The sequence below is a fragment of the Aplysia californica genome, unplaced genomic scaffold, assembly GCF_000002075.1.
Source record: "Aplysia californica isolate F4 #8 unplaced genomic scaffold, AplCal3.0 scaffold00418, whole genome shotgun sequence".
Taxonomy (NCBI): Eukaryota; Metazoa; Mollusca; class Gastropoda; order Aplysiida; family Aplysiidae; genus Aplysia; species Aplysia californica.
In genome coordinates, this window is record NW_004797688.1 from 520,486 (window position 1) to 527,436 (window position 6,951).

The window sequence follows — 6,951 nt, forward strand, 5'->3', positions numbered from 1 at the left end:
ACACACACACACACACACACACACACATACGCACAACTCATATGTAAACAGGGTAAGAAGTAATAGTATGTCTTCTCAAAGCACTCTACACCCGATCTCATCCCTTTTGTTAAAAAGGTATCAGAATTTTTCGAGTAAACAAAATTGACGTTATATATTTTTTCATATCACTCCACAGAAACGTCAAACCTCAACGTCACCTCCGCCTCCTCCTCCCCTTCCTCTTCCCCTTCCTCCTACTTCTCCCCTCAGTCTAGTTTCACCTCACTCGTTCTTTTCCCTGTCATTCGTGACGAACTGGAGGACTCCCACAGCTAGATTAGCTCGCACCTCCAAGATTCATTGATTTGGATATCACGGAAGCGTGTGGTGGAAATAGCAAGTGAAAGTGAGTAGCTTTGAACGTGACTTGTTGCATGCACTTTAACGATAATATGTTTTAAAAAGTTGTTTTCTGTTTATGAAAGGAGTTTTATCATTCTGGGATTACCTGTGCCTTCCTCCGGCATGTACGTTTTCACTTAATGTGCATCATGTTTTCTATAGTCGATGCTTTTTTTCTGAATTATTTATTCATTTTTCCAGAAAGAGATGAGATGTTTAGAAAATGATGAGGATGCTGAAAAAGATAATCATTTCTCTTAAACACTTTTGCTTGTTTTTGTGTTGTTGTTGTGAATCAAAACTTTTACTTTTGGATGTCAAGTTTATTTTTTTTCAACAAGCCATAACACGGGTCTAAAGTGTTCTACAGTAGTCAACTTTCGAAATGTTAGTGTTGCCTCTGTCCAGACGTTACAAAAACATAAGAAAGCAAAGACTGAAGGTGAATAAAGTTTGAACAAAATTAAATCAAAGACACAGTTTTGAATTTTGACGCATAAATCTATCAATTGTACAAAGCCGTCCAAATGAAGCCCTCTAAACTCACTTCAAATAAAGATTTCAGAACTAAATAGGCCGATGCATAACTGGAATGTTCCGAGTCTAGTTTTTGGTAATAACCGACATTTCAAACGGTGTGGACCCCATGTGTGAAAAATACGTTATTACAATATGGTTTTGTTGATACCTGGAGGTGTCATGTCTGACTCAGAGGTTGACACGCTATGGCCCGTTATTACTAACTGCGATCGCTGCCTGCTGTCGTGTATTTTGTCATAGTAAAGGCCAGTCGGTGCCTTGACGTTATCGAACCACATTGTGTGTTGTTTCTTTTCCCTGACATCTTGCATTGGAATATTCCCTTCATAATAGCTTGGTTGCGTGTCTTATGATCAAGGTATTGTATTTTTAAAAAACCTTTAATATGGTTATAACGCAGCTACTGATTACTATTTTGTCCACTACAACACTGTTACACCCTGAACGTGTGAAAGCAAACATGATCTCACTCTTACATGTCCTGAAAAATTTGTCACGGCCAACATTTTCAAAATTCGCTCGATCTGGTCCGTGCTTTACAAAAGCTGTAGCAGACCACAAAACAACATGCCAATGTATAATTCATCTTCATAAAAATAAAAACAAAATTTAAAACTATTTGGACATCATTTTTATCCTATGCTTCTCCTCACTGTTCCGCGCCTTAAAGAAGTGCTAAGAAAAGATACGTCTGACCTCTAAATAAGTACGATATTATTTGCAGATGATTTTACGTACCCATCGACACAACTTAGACATTTAGGATGCGGGCTCTGACTCTACCAGTCAGGACCCACCCAGTCTCCAGTCTGAAAGGGATACAACTTCCCAGTAGACAGATGCCGGGTCTCGATAAAAGTCCTCCCCATTCGGGAATCAAACTCTGGTCTCCGTCGTGCGTTGGCGAAGCGCCTACCTCTACACCATAACGCCAATTTTACTGAGTATACAATAGAAGCGTCAAGTATCAATCCCAGGACATTCCATTGTCGAATACTCAGGGGACAATGCCCCGGAGAAAAAACCCAAAACACATATAAAGAAAAAATCCCAAAACACTAGAACTAAAACGACAGGTCTCCAGAGGAGTGTGTAAATATATCTCATCTCTACTCATTACGAAACAATGTTATGGTTTAGCTTTCGAGACTGCTCTTATATTGATGTTATATTTGATTTATTTGCCACAAGTATGGTGTTGAGAGACAACTGTAACAACTGTATTTCATTTAGGTGGATTTTTACTGATGTTTTGTTATTGGATGATGCCTTATTATTCTTAAGTCTGCCTTTTTTTTAAAAGATAGAGGGGAGGGGGGGGGGGTTAAAAAAGATAACATAGACGGACATTTGGGGAAAAAATTACTTTATGTTTCTTTTGAGATTGTTGAGTCTATGGTTCTGAGAGAAAATGTCACTTATTGAACACTGTCTCTTGTAAGTATCAGTCAAAGGACATGATGGGTCATTTTTGTCACCCGCATGTAGAGTTTGGCTAACTTCAACGTGCCTGATAATGATTGAAGAACACATTAATGAACTACAGCCAGCATTGAGAGATCACCCTCCAGTTTGTGTATACAGCCTACTTAAACGCGGTTGAATCTTTTAAAAAATTATTTGAAAGAATCATTCTAGTTTTGAGTAGACAGAAGCTCGTACTCCTAAAGGCTGTCCTTTACAGCAAGGGGAGAACAAAAAAGCCAATTAACAGAAACAACAGAGAGAGACAGAGAAAGAGAGAGAGAGAGAGAGAAGAAGAAGAAGAAGAAGAAGAAGAAGAAGAAGAAGAAGAAGAAGAAGAAGGCAAATTAATTACCAGCTGCAACCTCCAGTCATTCACCTTTAAATGTGTAAACATAAACATAACTTTTCTGACAAGGAAATCTGTCACGACATTTCCAACTAGTTGGCCATCAGTTTTGATCCTATCTTTCTCTGTCCCGTCCATTGATTGGGCTCACGAGTGACTGCAGGGAACACAAAAAATCAGTCAACAAACATGAATCGTGAAGACCTTTGGGATGAACACCTTATTATTTCCCCACCTCTGGCTCTTTTGTATTATCCCCTTTCCTTTTTAAAAAAAATTACGTTTACCTCCAACGTTTTGATTGGGGCGTGTCTTGTTGTTTTCTGTTCAGGTGTAGAGGTTTGAAAATTAATGGGACGTGAATAAGGGGATGGGGTACGAACGAAAAGAGGGGAGGTGTGGTTGTTGTTCGTCAATATCTGTTCTTCTTCTTCCTGATTTGATCCCTATTACACGAGAGTTGGTAAGTTGACAAAATCCCCCGAGGAAATCATTAAACTGACCTTAGTATGAAATGTCTGGCATCGCGCTTAATGCAGGAAAATGGCAAAAGAGAACCACTAGCCTTTATCAAAACAAAACTATTAAGAACTGAGAGCAAAGAGATTAAAGATGAATAAAGATCTCAGTAATAAACGTCAAAAGAAATAAACAGATGGAAAAAGAAGAAAAGAAGAAGAAACGCAACAAACCCGTAACAAAATCTATAAGAGCTCGACGAACAACCAAAGAAAAAGAAGGTCACCATGTGGATATTTCAACGATGGTCGAAAAGCAGTACCTCGAAACACAACGAAAACAAGGGTCTTAGACCCCTACTCTTTCTACCACCCATTGAAAGGGGGCTGGGTGGTCTGTGAGTTTACCACATGAATGTAGGAAATGTTTGTTTGTTTTGAGATATTTATATAAAACATTCAACAAAGAGAAAGCCAAATCCACCTCTTGAGAATTAAAAACTCAGCTGGATAGCTGTTACTAAGTGTAAAGGTGTATTTAAGTTTGAATACAGCAAATCAAATCGAAAGGTCATTCCGTGTTAGGAGAAAGCAAGGCCGATATGCACCAGCAGGGGGGAGTGAGTAAGTAAGGTGTTGCTATTGAACCTCACTAGGATGGATGAAAGTTTGTATGGCCTACCGGTAAGCTCCTTGCCTACCGGTACTTCTTGTACCTGGGTGGGTGGTTCGGATGGTAAGTTTTTTGTAATTTTGGTTGTTGTTTTTTTAGGGGGAGGGGGTGCATTGACCAATAAAAAGTATTACTGAACTTCTAAGAATCATTTTGGGATAGCGCTTCAGGTGGAAATAAAATACGCTAAATTCCTCTTTCGACACAAACAGAAAATACCACGCTCAGAGAAAGATAAGGACAAGTGCGGGAGAGAAATAATTGATAAAAAACAGTAACAGTGTACGAGAACAAGACCACCCACCTTTACTTTAAGCAGATGAAAAAAGTGAGAAAATACTTCAATGATCTGGGCGTACAACATAAACCTGTAGACAAATACCATCGGGCTGAGTTCAAATAGAACATAATAAACTGTAAGAATGGAAAAAAGAAAGAGGAAGAGGATAGTGGGAAAGGGTGTCTGAGGGTGGAGAGAGGAAAGAGAATGATGTGATAAAAACGGTATTCGTAAATCACACTATGTTTTGTAGCCACCTTGAGGGGTTTACGATAGATGTTCTGTTTTACTTACAGGGATGTAAGCAAACATGGGAAAATATACAATTAAATAACGATGCTTAGATTATATTGTCGAAACCGTCGGTCTACTGAAATGTAAAAAAGAAGATTCTTTTTTTTCTTCCATTTTCTTTATCTGTGGTATGGCTTGCATGAGCTCGAGAAATGCTATCTCGTCGAATTTCAGATTCTAAATGTTGAAGAAAAAAACCATGTAGGCACACTTTTTTAAAGAATAAAGAAGTTCTTTCTCTCTTCTAACTATTTGAAAAGCGTGCCGACGATATGCAAGCATTAATATACAGATTTATTCATTTATATGTTAGACATATGAAGGCTTACACAGGTGTATTCACATGTACAGGTATGACATCCCCACTAATATCCAGATGCCATCTATCAAACCCAATGTGTGGAACTTGAAACCGTAAAAACATTCGTGAACACTCTACAGCCGCCATTGTCCTCTCGATCTTTGTACAGGTTCAACATCCCTTTTCAACACTATGATATGGTTATTTAAGAGGCGAGACATCTGAGTTAATCGTCCATCTCTAATAGAACCAAATCAAACGAACAGAGAGTCTCAAAAATTCTCCAAAGCAACCCAAATTCTGAACGCCCGTTGAATTATATATATATGCACACATACACACACAAACACACAAACACACACATGTTATATATTTTTAAAAAAAAAATATATACGCCCCATCAACACAATTTAGAATATAAAGGTGGCTGGCTTCGTTCCTCCCTGTCAGGACCAATCTAGCCTGAGAGGGATAGAAAGTAAGAGGAGAAACACCGAGGTACTCAATGAAAAGTCTACACACGCGAGGATTGAGCTCCAGTCTTCAGTGGATGACGAAGAAACACATAAACCACTACACCACAGACATTGCCCGTTCATTAAACGTTGGTGTCTTTGGTATGGTGCTTAAGTTCTTCGTTGTATCATGCAGGAGATTTGAGTTCAATTCCCAACAGTTTATGCTATTCTATGCAGAACTCCTGGCTTTCTGCCGAGATGCTGTACCATATTCAACCATTAACGCTTCTAACAGTGTCAAAGCTACCCGCCCCCCCAAATGCTCTACATTATGTTGCTAGCGGTTTCAATTATTTGCAATAAGTCTAACTAAAGTAAGGCATAAAATACTCCAAGCGATTCATTTAACAGTCAACTAGATTTATTAGAAGCTGGCTTACTGGTTTTCATTTTTTGCCACTAGGTGAAAAGTCAACTTTTTGCAGTTACTCACATAACATCACGGCAAGAAATTTCCAGTCCTTCTTTAACATTGTAATGGTATGCCAGCCTTTGTCTCAACATTTCTTGTCCTTCCCGCATTTAAATAAAAACACTGTCGTTTTATTTTTTGTTCCTCATCTTTCGATAGTGGAGGATTAACTTCTTTGTCAGTCTGTGCAAAAAAAACTCTCATCCTCAAGAAGGCCCAGACATGAAAGGAATGTTGAAAGAGAGGTGACGTCCGCCAATGTGAATAAAGAATTCGTGTTTGGCAGGAAAAAGTACGTGTAAATATTTGTAAACTCTATTATCACTTTAAAGGGAAGCTGAAATCAACTTTGATGGCGTTCTTTTCTCACTGTGTAAAAAAAACAACCCCAAAACAAAACAAAAACAAAACAAAAAAGAAAACAACAACAAAAACAATTTGCTAAGACCGGACATAGCTTAGTTCAATGGCCGGGGGCTGTTTGCGAAGAACAAGTTGGCAAGGTGTCTGAGAAACCAGACAATGACGGCATGCATTCTTGTGTCCTCGAGTCTGATGTGTTTTATTCTTTGTTGCACACTAATCGAAGGGTGTTTGGAGTTTGATATTGCGGGGTAGCAGCTCAAGCTTCGTAACTAAGGGTACAGTAAACATCATTTAAAAAAAAACATAAAGCACTTAGAAGCGGCACGTGGACAAATCGTGCGATTATTTTGTGAACATACACTTTAACTTGAAATTCCAGGTATTGTTGCTGAATATAGTGGTGAAAGATCATTTCCCCACCCCCTGTAAAATTTGAAAAACCTGAGTTACAATAATTATAGCAATGCTACTGCAACATGATATTTCAGTTGAGCCACAAAATCGACACGGTTGAGTCATGGAAAGTCTGCGAAGCAAAATATTAAATGAGATTACATTGTATGCCGATTATAAACCACAGATTAAAAAGTTGAAATTGACTTCACCAGAATGCTTCCCCGCCGGACACTGATTTGTTTCCCCTCCGGACACTGATTTTGAAGAAAAATCTGTGTATCTTATAATTTAAAATAAAACAAACAAACCAAAAAAATAGCAAAGGAACCCCGTCAAAAAAAGGAAAAAGAAGAAAGAAAAGAAAAGAAAATTTAAAAACTCGTAGGCTTGTACGTTTATCGTGTACGTATTTACGATCTTTCGATTTTGTTACTGCTAAGACATATTCAAACACAACCCAGTAAGGCAATGAAAAACAAACTGTTTATGCCACAAATCGGTTGTTTTGGGGGGTTG

The 6,951-nt window shown here is 38.3% G+C and overlaps 1 long non-coding RNA gene across 1 annotated transcript in view; it reads left to right on the plus strand.

Moving 5' to 3' along the window:
• LOC118478205 overlaps positions 1-1,532 on the plus strand; it is a 102,497-nt gene extending 100,965 nt beyond the window's left edge. Inside the window, exon 2 of the long non-coding RNA XR_004858893.1 lies at positions 179-1,532. This is a non-coding gene — a long non-coding RNA (uncharacterized LOC118478205). The remainder of the gene's footprint in view (positions 1-178) is intronic.
• The last annotated feature ends 5,419 nt before the right edge of the window (positions 1,533-6,951 follow it).